At 49.7% G+C, this 12,312-nt stretch overlaps 1 protein-coding gene across 1 annotated transcript in view; it reads left to right on the forward strand.

Moving 5' to 3' along the window:
* Positions 1–12,312, forward strand: part of LOC144371882 (mitotic spindle assembly checkpoint protein MAD1-like) — a 238,895-nt gene that overhangs the window by 124,331 nt on the left and 102,252 nt on the right.

Here is a 12,312-nt window from a genome sequence, read left to right on the forward strand (position 1 = left end):
GCATATGTGATTGACAGGGGCTGGGGACACTCCTCACCTTAGGAGAGATTGCAGAGGCCCTGGGAAGGTGCCTCACCCACCAGGGTATTGATGTTTGGGCTTTGGGTCGAGCACAGTGAAATCAATGGGAGAATAAACAGGCAGAATGGGCTTTGTTAATCAGCCTCCGTCAGGCGGCCAGAAGGATTATGATGGAGCACAGGTGCTGATCGAAGCTGGTCCAGTGCAGACAGGCCATCCCGCTCTGCTGGCCAGCGGGTGCTATTGATCCTGCGAATGCTGGGAACCTCAGCATCAGAGCCACTAATTGGGCTGTTGGGTGATTCCAAAGAGAGAGATGTTGCTGAGATTATTCTGTCTCATCTCTTAACTGCTTGTCCGATTTGACTCACAATCTCAATTAAGCGTTGTGCCCTCACTTCTCAGAGCTCTTCTCGGCTTGGTCCTGCAGTGTGACATGCCATTCTTTCACTTGTCATGTGGACTCTTGTCCCCAGACATGGAGATTTTGGCCTAGCTCTGTGCCAGCATGTTCTGGGCAACCTCCTGGGTGGTGGCTACAATTGCTGCCTTTACAGGAACCCCAGCCGAGCTCTCTGGGGGCCCCTCCCGCCTTCCTGTATTCCACATGCACATGCTTAGATCTCACACTCACTATGCTATGTTCTGATCATCCCTCCTCCTCCGTGTTCCCACATATGTTAGTCAGCTCTCTGTTACTGTAATGAAATATCTAAGGCAACTAACTTAGAAAAGGTTTATTTTGATTACCTTCTGGAGGTTCCAGTTCAAAATCAGGTGGCACCATGGGTTTGGGCCTCTGGCAAGGATGGCACATCATGGCAGGAGCTCGTGGCAAAGCAAACCTATGTCATAAACCAGAAAGCAGGGAGCGACTGAGAGCCCTGAGCACCACAGTCCCCTTTGTGGGTGCACTCTAGCTGACTAAAGGACTCAGTTTTGTGGAGCAGAACTGTCACCTCCTCCCACAAGTGCTGAGCCCCCCTACCTGGGACCTCTTAGGGTCCCATCACCACCCGAGGACCAAGCTACAAACTCATGAACTCTTGGGAGATGCAGATCATATCTGGACCTGGTGAGGGTCATTGCTTCTCCACCTCCATACACACCTCTGTTCCATGGGTCTTCAATCCTGGGGCTGTCACATGTGTGATCCCCTGGGCTGTACTGGCTTCCAAGTCTTGTGTAGCAGCCAGAGCAGCACACAGAGGATGTTCAGGGATGCTGGCCTATTGAGTGAGAGGAGGAGGAGAGGAAGGGGTCCTCAGCTGGCTTGGCAAGGAAGCTGCCCTCTGCCATTCTGTGCGTGGTTTGGCCCTGGCCCAGTGCAGGATTTCCCTGTGTGTTTTACCTAGCTACAGGGGCAGCTCTGTTCTTTCTACATTCCATGCCCTGCCACAGGTATTTCTTCCATGTAGGACTTGTCAGGAGGAGACAGCTTGGCCAACACAGAGACACTTTGAGAGTTTGAGAAGCATTGAGAGTGGAGTTGATGACAGATGATTAGAGCTTTGTTTCTTTGAAGGTCTGTTTTGGGGAACTTGATGTGTTTTTATTAAACTCATAGTCTGATGAAGAAGGGACAAGGAGTCATGTCCAGAGACCCTGGCTCCAGCTGGCCACTGCTGTCCATGTGCCCGTTGTCTTTTGAGACCCAGAGCCCCCTATCTGGACCCTCCCTCAACTTGGCCATTGCTGCTATTTTTTTCTCTCCTTTGCTGTGTCCCTAACCCTTGCCCAGGTCCTTGTCTCTCTTAAATGGTCACAGCAGCTCTTTCTTCTTTCTCCTTTTTTCTCCTGAGTTTGTGTCCAGGGTGGGAGATGGAGTCTGGATCTCAGAAGGCTGGGGGGCTGTGGAGGGAGTGAGATAGCTGAAGATTAATGAGCCAGGGTGCCCTGTGCCAAGGCCCAGGTCATGTCCCAGCTGTGTCTCCAGGTGCAGCGTCCCTGGGAAGTATCATACCCCTGTGTGTTTGTGGCCTTAGCTAGAGCATGAGGTAGAAATCCCTCCATCCCAGGCAGGGGCTCAGTACCTCTGCTTCATCAAACATACTTTCTTGGAGAGAGACTGAGAAAGGGGTTTCTACGTGTTTTCCTGAGCTGCTTCTCCGTGTCCTTTGATGGAGTCCTATTTGCAAGAAGGCAGTGATGTATGTATAAGTGAGTTACTAGGCGGGAGGAGGCAGTGGGTTATAGATTAGCAAGGTTCTTTTCTCTTTTTTTTGTTGGAATTCATGAATTTGTGGGGTCTGTGGCTGGGCCAGGCTGGCAGGAGTGTCTTGTTCTGGGAGCTGCTCTCATGCCAAGATGCTGGCATTGTTGGGATGGCCCTCAGTAAGGTGGAGCTCATGTCTTTATTTCTGTTGCTCTGTTGGTAACTCTACGTCTTTGGTGTGGTCCACAGATTGGTAGCCTTTCTCTGTAAAGGGCAAGATGGTGAATATTTTTGTTTTTTTAGGTCACACAGTCTTCCACAGGAAACCAGCCACATATAATATGTCAGCAGTGGGCATGGCTATGTTCTGATAAAACTTTATTTACAAAAAATAAGCAGAGGGCTGTTTGTTGACCTCTGGTGTGTGAAAGAGCATAGATGACCGTCTTGCAGCCTCGCTCTGCTGCCTGCTGACTCTGTGACTGTCCATGTCTTCCTTTTCTGCAATCCCTAATAGAAAGCCATGTGCTCAGAACCTTGTCCACAGGCACATCAAGGCTGAGATGCTACACATGAGAGTTCTCCTTCTCCTCTGCCTCCAGAAGTTGGAGCTGGGTGGCTCCAGGACATCTGCCATGTGTGCCTGCATCAGCCATCACTTCAGATCGTCTTAATTATCTATCTACATCTTTTTTTTTTCTTCCAAAAGTTGGGCAGGAAGATACATGGTAGTTGCTCAGTAAAGACTTGAGCCACTTATCAGCAACCTGGGGCCTACGCTTACTGTCCTGCTCCTGCCCAATGCCCTGGCTTTGGAGGCAGCCCCACCAATGGGATTACAGGTTGGTTCCCAGTCAACTAAATTGGGTTATGCATTATGAATTGAAATTGTAAGGGGCAATTTTCCTTCTCACATTTCAAGGTCAGATGAGAGTATTTACTGGGTGGCCTCTGTTTATCTGGGAATGCAAATTGAATTTGGTGATTCAAATTGATGAGATGTTAGGAACAGAGCACTCATCAGAGGCATCATCGGGAGCAGTGACCGGGAGGCCAGACTATAGCTTCGGAGCCTGCTCCCTCGGCCGTGCAGTTGATTGGTAATTATTTCAGTCTTTGCTTTTCTCATTCTCTGGTTTTGTTTCAGCTGTTTGGATTTTTATTTTTATTTTTTTCAGAGAAATGTGTAATGACACTTGGAGGCATTTAAGATTGGAATTAGATGGCGTAAATAAAGACAGCTGCGTGCCAGGCTGAGCCTAGGCGTCGAGGGCGCCAGGGGAAGCTTGCTGCTCTGAGTCTGCGCTTGGGCACACGGTGTTAGGAGGTGGAGCAGGACTGCCTCTGCTCCCTTCTGTGTCTCTGGTTCCTTCTCCCCACTCGTTTCAAAGGCAACCTTGTCATAGTCTGTGGGCTTTGGCCACATGGGAGTGCCCATGTGGGTAGACAGTGCTCTGGACATGACTCCTGTCTGTGGCCCTGGCCAGGCTTGCTTCTCATCTGAGCTGCTCAGGTGCTTGTGGACACCACTCAAGATTATATGTGCAGTGGCATCCTGTAACCTTGAGGGCTTTGCCCCGGGGTGAGGGCGGCATACTTGTGCAGGAGAACCCTGCTGACCACCTCTGCTGCCACCCTCGGTCCTGCACAGATTTAGAAAAGGGGGTTGGGATGTGCATCTCCACCAGCTCATTACAAAGGAGCCACCTAACATACTGGACACAGATAGTTTACCCATCCCATTAAGGTGCGTGAAGAGACCCAGTGCTTGCTGGGTATTTACCTGCTTTCTACTTTCCCTATGTGACTTCTTAAGTGTGATGTAGCCAGCTGGACTGGGTTGAGATCAGTGACTCTGAGTGTCAGTGAGAAGGCCGGAGGTTGGAGAAGTCTGTCAGTGTGCGGAGCCTCCTTGGGCGGATTCTGTGAGGCTTTGTACACATTCACTGGGCCCCTTGCTCCAGTGGAATCTCAGGGCCATGTCCCCTTGCTTCTCTCCAGAAGCAGCTATTGATTTCCTTCTCAAAAGTACCTAGACGTGAGCCCTTGCATTGGCCACGCTGCCTCTGTGGAACTGATTCCATGGCTGACCTGACCTACTCACAAGAAAGAATATGTATGTCTCTCCCCCACACACACACACACACATGACCTTCTGTGGTGGCAGGGAAAAGGTTTAGGAGCTTGGCATCAGTACAGTGCTGCCTTTGCCCTCTGGAAACCTTTGCCTGGTCTGTGCTCCATCTAAAATTTTACCACCTTTGTCTTTGCCCCTTTCAAGCTCCAGCGGTAGACAGGGGTTCTGCTGTATTGCTTCTTCCAGCCCCTGTAAACATGGCTGCTTGCATTTCCTGAAATGTAAACTCAGCATACTCTCAAGCATGTGCATGTGGTATGGGAGGTTGTCCTGGCAGACAGTGCTCTCTGTCAGAATTGGAGGATTCCTCCAGGCCCAGGCCAGGTGCATCCAGTGGACAGTCTTTCTCAGTCCCTGCCAGCCTCCTAGGCCTGCCTGCTGTCCTCTGTCCCAAGAACCCTGTGCAGAATGCTTCCTGCTTTTCCACTGTGCCCTCACCTGGAGCCACCTGACATACTCCTGCTGCTGTTCCCCAAATGGGCTGTAAATTCCACAACACCTGCTGTCTGCACCGTTCTCTTGAAGCCCTGGAACTCTGTCTCCTCTGCCTTGGCATGTCCATGAGCAGCCTAGTATTCGGTGAGGTGCTACAGGGTTCATTCCATGATTCCACTTCTTAGAGGTGGCCTGTCATCAGTATGAACTGAAACAACAGGGATTTTTTGAAGAGCCACTCTGCACGGCACTTGGATGTGGAGTAGAGATCTGAACAGTTGCCACCTCTGCCCTCTTGGCATGCAGGAGGGCAGGAAGGCATTAAGCACGTAAATGTGTTAATATGGCAAGTCATGACATGGGGGAAAGAACAGGGGCCATGAGATCAAATAGTAAAGGTGACTTAAACTAGGTGGTAGGCAGGAAGGTGCTTGTCTGATGGGGGCATCAGGTGAGAGATTTCTCTAGGATGCATGCACAGCCACCCAAAGCCTGAGGTGACAGGCGTGAATGTGTGGATAGGGAGTGTGGCCATGGTGCCTGGGAAGCAGCTGGGGGAGGCGGGCTTACCTGAACTGGTGCTCCTGCAGTGTGTGAGCAGGAGTCATGGAGAGGCTCCAGGGATGAGACTGTGCTGAGTTTACATTTCAGGGTCGATTTGGTGGCTAGGAGGATGAGTGGGGTCCATGAGGGCAGTGATGGCAGCCAGGAGGCCATGGAGTAGTCACACCCGAACCTGGAATGGAGCTTGGCTCTGAATGTTCTCTGGAGGCTTCACTGTACCCCGGATGTAGTAGGGAAGGGAAGCTCAGGGAGGCTCCTTGGTGCTGCCTGGTGGGGTTTGGTGAGTGTTGATCCCTTCACAGGGATGGGAAGATTTGAGGACAAGCAGGCCCTGGGGGGTCCTCTCCTCAGCACATGGACTGGGTGATATTTCCCTAAGTGGGAGCCTGGAGTCCTTGCTTTGGGCTCCACTCTTCCCCAGATACCAAGCCCATTTCTACCTCCTTCTGGCTATCTGGGCTTTGTGCTGGCCTGGGTAGGAATTCCTGTCTAGAGAGCACTATTCAGACATTTATCCTTTGCTTTCTCTCTACTCTAATTGCCTCTTTCAAAGGCACTGATCTGGACATGCTCTGGATGGGCTTTGCCCTTCCTTGGACTGTGGACCATAGAAACCTCTGGTTTCCCTCCTGTCTGCTGCCAAAAGGAGGGCGCCATGACTCTGGGTCAGTTGTCTGTGGATTGCCTTAACAGCCAGGACAGGGCAGGACTGTGGGGAGTGCAGCCCTGCTTTCCTGACTGCCCTGAGACCTCTTGCGGGGCACACTTGGGCCACTGGCTCCTACTGCCCATAGTACTTATGAGCTCCTCTGTGCTGGGTGCTGTGACCTATTCTTTATTGGCAATAACTTGGAAACTAAAACTTCTTTTGGAGGCAGTTGGAGAAAGGGAGCTTCTTACTCCATCTTCAGGCGAGTGCCCACCTGGAAAGGGTATGATCAGCTTCTTCCTCCTATTTTGCAGAATGTTTAGTCTCCTGTCCATGTGTTACTGGTTTTTCAGGCTACACCGGCCAGAAATAAAGCCCAGGTTCACCTGGAAATCTTAAGTAAGTCTTCTGAAATCTGGTCATCATTGATTCTCTGTGGGGCCCCGTCCTAGTGTTTGGCTAGCCACAGTGGTCTCTTTGTTGGGAGAAATTCTCACCAAGTAGTCTTTTCACCTTGGAGGGCTCTGAGTATGAGATTTCTCGCCCCTTGTAACCGAGCTGCTGTCTCCCGTTGCTTTTGCCTGTTCCCGCAGACCACCTGGAGCAGGCATCCCCGACACCGCAGGCAGTCCTCTGTGCTCTTATCTGTGTTCACTGTTCGTTTGCCCTTTCCTCAGTTGTTGGGGGTTCCCCTAGCACCCTTTTCTCACTTCACTGAGACTAGCCTTATTTATCTTTGCCCCTTTCAAGCTCCTTTGGCAGACAGTGGTTCTGGGGTCTCGTCTGCTGCCTCAGAGCATCATGCCGCCCCATCCCATTGGACTGCTGATCAGCTCACTGTCTATTAGACTCTGACATCCTCTTATCTGTCAGTGCCCATCTTGATGGAGTGTGCAGCTGTCTTCTGGGCCCAGGATGGGGGCCTGGCACACACTCCAGGTTTAGTTCATTGGTGGGACCGCTGGCCCTCACCCTGTCTTCCATTTCCTAATCCTGCCTATGATTCTTCCTAGCTAGATTCTTCTACTCACTAGACAAGCAGAGTTCTAGAATTTCTTTCAGCTCCTGGAGATTTCCTGATGTGCTGGGAGGGAGCCATGTCATAGTGCCCTGCTCCTCCTCTGCACAGTGGGGACTGTGTAGGTAACAGTGCAACAGATCCAGCCCAGAGGCCTGGCTCTGGGGTAGGTCAGCAGCCTTGCATGGCCTGAGAGATTGGGGCATTTTATCCCTGAGGTAGGCATATGGCATGGCACCAGTTGGTGGGTGGCTTGACTTGGGCTGACTCTGGCTGTTGCCATCACTGCCGTGGTGCTCCAGGACTTGGTCATCCACAGAGTAATGAGAGGCTGTGGAGGGCAAGCATTTGCTGTTTCCTGTTGGGGACACAGTGGCCTGACCCAGGTGACTCAGTCATGTGGGTCTGCATTTACCCATTTGCAAAAAGGAAAATGCCAAAAATCACTTGTGTTACTGTTTTTCTTTCTTTTTTTTTTTTTGTTTGTTGTTTTTATATTTTGTGGTGCTGGGGAGTGAATGCAGGGACTCAAGCATGCTAGACAAGCAGTCTACCATTGAACTCCATCCACAGTCCTCTTGGTGGGCATTTTTTCTCCTAGTTTAAGTGTTAGTAGTCTTTTCCATATTTTTTATTGGTACATTATTGTCCATAATAGTAGGACTGTTAGTGGATTTTGATCTGTGTCTATGACTAAGAATAAAGGTGTTTTTAAGGACTTTGCAACAGTTTGAATTAAACTTTATCAATATTTTCCTGCAGAGTTTTATGCAAAAGAGCAATTACTGAAAACAATGTACCCATGCAATTATATTTGTAACTTAACCAATTGGAGACCACCCACAGATTGGCACACGCTGTCAGGGAAATGTTTGAGCAGCCATCAGAAAGCTTCCTGTGTCAGCTCTTGTCCAGGTGTTACGGATGAGAAGGTGATTGTAATGAATTCAGGTCCCCATCACAAAAGTACCAGAGTCTGGGACTCAAACAATGAACATTCCTTTCTCTCATTTTTGGAGCTGAAAAGTCCTTGGCCCCTGCAGATCACTGGTGCCTGGCGAGAGCTGTCATCCTGGTTCAGTGTTGTTTCTCACTGTGTTCTTACAGCGAGAGAGTGGAGATGGGGAGGCAGGGGACTTCTTATAGGAACACTCATTCCAGCATGAGAATTCTTTCCTTGTGATCTAGTTGTCCAGGGCTACACCTCCAAACACTGTCATGTTAGGATTTAGATTCAAAATACAAATTTGGGGACACAGATAAATTCAGTCCATTATAGGGGTGGTGCTTAGCTCAGAGTTCTTGTTTTGGCTTTGGGACTGGTTGTGGCTACTGAGGCACCTTTGTGTCCCTGGGTTTGCACACCAGGCAGGGCTCAGGCACTGTGACCATGCAGCCCCTCACTCATCCCAAGCATGCAGGATGCACTGTACCTCCTGCCCTGCTCCTTTTCAGAGGCAGTCCCTCATGGTGGCCATGTTGTCTAGGAATCTCAGTGTCTGTTTGCACACATGTCCTTTCTTTGCCCTGTTAGTGCTTGGGCTGCCAGGTTGGAGCTGTGAGAAGACAGACAGCAGAGCTGGTGACATGCTGGGCCGAGCAAGGGAAGAAGCTCAGCCAGCAGTCTCTTGGAGAAGGTTGTGAAAATGTCTCCTGCCACTCTGGAGTCTCTTGTGTCCTTTCCTTGTTCCTTCAAGTGGATATTATTAGCCTGAGTTTCTGATGAAGACTTCATAAAAGTGGACTGCAGTGGCCTGCCACTTACAAAGATGGCTTCTCAAAAGCATGGACTGTTTCTCTCACTAGATGCCGCCTCAAAAAGGCATCGATCGATAAACATGCCCAGCTTCTCCTTGAAGCACCAAGAGCTTTGTTTTGAACTCCCAAAGGCTCATGGAAATACTGCTGACCTTAGAGTTCAGCTTGGCATGGAGCTAGAAGTTTAATTTTTTATGAGCTCTCTCTTCTTCCCTTAGAAGAAAGGCTGAGCGTGAACAGAGGGAGCTTCCCAATGGGGATGGACCCGCAGCCTGGGAACTGGTGTGGGTTAGTGCTGTGGGATTTGGTCACCCAGTTGCTTCTGAGCCAGGGAGGCCCTCAGAAAGCCTGTGGGACAGAACGGAGAGGTCCTGTTCTGATCCAGGGTTACTGTCCCACCCACTTGCATCCTTGGGTTCAGTAGCACTTGCTTGGGAGCCTTTGGGCTCTGTGTGTGTGTTGAGGAGGGGCCATCCTCCCTCTTTTCACCATATTTTAGTCCTTCTCATTGTCTTGGGCCTTCAGGCGAAATTGTCTCTTCATTGCCCACAGTACTCTGTCTCTTCCTGCTTCAACAGGACCGGCCCCTGGAACGCGTGAACAACACTCTTCCACACTGTTTTCTGTTTTATAAGCAAGAGCTGGTCTCTTCTTGCCTATGCCCTCTACTGACCTAGTTTTGGCTCACCTCTGTGGCCTAGCAAAGGCCCCAAAAGGGCTGTCCTTGCTTTCTGACTTTGCTCCCTTTCATCCTCTTGAGTCTTTGTGTAGGCCCCTCCCTGTCTGCCCTGTGTCTCCCTTCTGATCCTCACTTACCTCCTGTTGGGCCGTGAGTCCTTCTTCTGCAGTGCTGCTGCTGGGCTGATGTGAATACCACCTCCTGCCTGCCCTTCTCCTGCCACCAACATGTGGTGCCCTTCCTTCCTTTGCCTGTGTGCCTTCAGTACCTTCCAGTATGCCTCCTGATGTGAGAACACAGCACTCATTTTTTCTGTCTTTGCCGCTGCCAGTTGCAAAGTTTCCTCTCAGTTAGAGTCCCCTCTCTGTGTTCCATCTTGCAGTGCTGGGACCTGCAGCCCTCTGCAACTGTCTGACTGGTGCCTTGTCAGCCCATAGTGGGTACTAGAGAGACATGGCCAGAATGGAGGAGGAGTAGGGGGAGGGGGAGGGGGCTGTGGCTGGGGCCCTGCCCTTGGCTTGTCCTGCCTGTGGCCACCTTCCTTTCCTTCAGACACTTCCTTATCACCACACAGCAGCTGTATCCAGTCTTCAGCTTTTCCAGAGTTCAGTAGCAGCAGCCTTTGCAAGCTTGGCCCTCTTCAGAGGCCTGGGCCCAGACCCTGCAGGGCTCCCACCTGGCTCAGACACCATCAATGCTCTATACCATGGGTCCCTCTTCTGAGGTTTCCAGATTTTAATTATTTCAGTCTTTCCCTTTTGTCATGAAGTCCAAGGAATTATAGCTGTTCAGTTGTTGCCTCCCACAGTCTTTGGATTGTTCCTTTTGCCCTGTATCACTCAGTTTATGTCTGGTTAACTGTACATTGCATTAGTAAACTCTCTGTGCATGTGATCCATGTGGGTGGAGTCCATGAGGCAGGCCCTTGGCTGTTCAATGCCTCTTGTTTATCTAGTGCTCCTGACCCCCAGCGAGGTTCTGCAGAGTACTCAGGAACTCAGTCTCCCTGTCATCTGCTGAAGTAGGGTTTTTAAGTCTATGTTTATCTCTTGGAAAATTTGGAAACCAGATAACTGCCCTGGGAACTGCCCAATAGATGTGGAACCGTGATTGTGCCCAGTCTGGTGGCTCTCAGAGGTCTTATCTCCCCTGCCACGGGCAGGGCAGTGGGCTGCAGTTGGTGCTGTCTTGCCTACTAGAGTCTCTTGTAGGACTGAGTATTCTTCTGGCTTATTTCTTTTCCTTCTCACTTGAGGAAATGCATTTTGCTCTTGAGAGAGCATGGATTTTCTTTGTGACCTGGTGAGTGAGCTTTTCCAACCTGGGTGTCGTACCCTACCCCTTAGAGGCCCCGTTCTCTCTTGTGGGGGCCATGGAGCACAGCTCCTGCCACCGCCTGCAGCTGCTGTGTACTTGGGAATCTTGGATCTGGGCAGAAGGCTTGGGTCAGGGCATCTCCATGCCTGGTGTCCTGTCCTCCCTATAGTGGCTGGGGCCCATCTATGTCATGCTAGTATCTGGCTCAGACTTGGTACTGGGTTCCTGGTGCCCAGTCCTGCAACATGACTCTGTGACACCAAGCACAGGTCCTTAGGATCACAAAAGAATAGCAGATATGGCATGGCCTCCTGTCCCTTTGCAACTGCAGTGGGTGGGGAGGGCCCAGCTCTCCCCACAGATATGATGATGTTGTGCTTCTAGTGTGTAGGACGTGGGGTTTGTCACTCTCTTTTCAAGCCTACACTAACCCCCTTGTGCTAAGGACAGCTTCTTAGAGTGTTTTCTTACCCTTCAACCCTATCCAGTGTCGTACTGTGCCCTGTCACCTTACAGACGCATTGCCACATTCCTTCCTCTGTGTATATGACTCTTCAAACAGCAGATCGAATGCTACCATTCTTCTAATTAAATTACCCACTTTGGAGCAGTGATTTAAGGTGCTTGTGAACCTCCCCACCTGAATTCAATGATTCAAGAGTCAATTTCACAGTTCTTGATTATTAAATTGGTCTATGAATAGTTTTAAATTGAACTGGAACTCAAAATAGCCTCTTAATATATCTGTTTCCAGTGAATAATTGCACTTGTTTTATACTGTGGCTTTGGTTATGGAGCACCTAGAGGTGCAGGTGGCAGTGGCTGACTCTGCATTTGGAGTAGAGATCAGTGCCAGGCTTTCCGAGTGGGTTTATTGAATGAAATGCCAGCATCTTGATTCTGAGCCTTGGTTCCAGCTTCCATGGTCTTGCAGGCCTCTGGTTGGCTTGTCCCAGGCAGCCTACACCAGTGTTCCCTGCCACACTCAACAGGACTAAGGCCGTTACCAGATCCCTTAGAAAGTTCCATAAATCTTTGATTTACATTCACTTTCGAGTTATATTTTTGCTGCTTAAAGAATTTTACTAAATTATAATTTAGAAAATCCAGTAAGTACTCATTCATGTGAAAGAGAAAAAATTTGCAGTAGAGACTACCTCTAAAGAAATCGTTATCTATCGCCCTTATGAGTTAAGGTTTCCTTGAAATCATGTAATCAAAACAAAGAGAAATAATTGGATGCCAAAGATAATCTCAGACTGCAGATGTCCTTCACAGCCCATCCCCAAATTTCAAAATTTCAAAGTGGCCCCATCATTCTTATTGTCACCTCTCATAAATGTTATGAATGTCACCTTATATGAGAACCCTATCATCCTGTTCATGTTTTATTTTCAAGGATTGGTTAGGATTTTCTTTGGGAAGAAATCTTTGCCAGTGAAGGAGATAAACCCTGCTCCCTCTTCACATGCTAATGTGCCCTCCTGGTGCACTGGCCCTGCCTCACTCACTCTCTTAATCATGACCATTGCTTGTCCCTCCCTAGTGGATCTTAGGAACCCTTAAGCATTGGCTGGAG

This window comes from Ictidomys tridecemlineatus, chromosome Y (genome assembly GCF_052094955.1).
Source record: "Ictidomys tridecemlineatus isolate mIctTri1 chromosome Y, mIctTri1.hap1, whole genome shotgun sequence".
In the NCBI taxonomy this organism is placed as follows: domain Eukaryota; kingdom Metazoa; phylum Chordata; class Mammalia; order Rodentia; family Sciuridae; genus Ictidomys; species Ictidomys tridecemlineatus.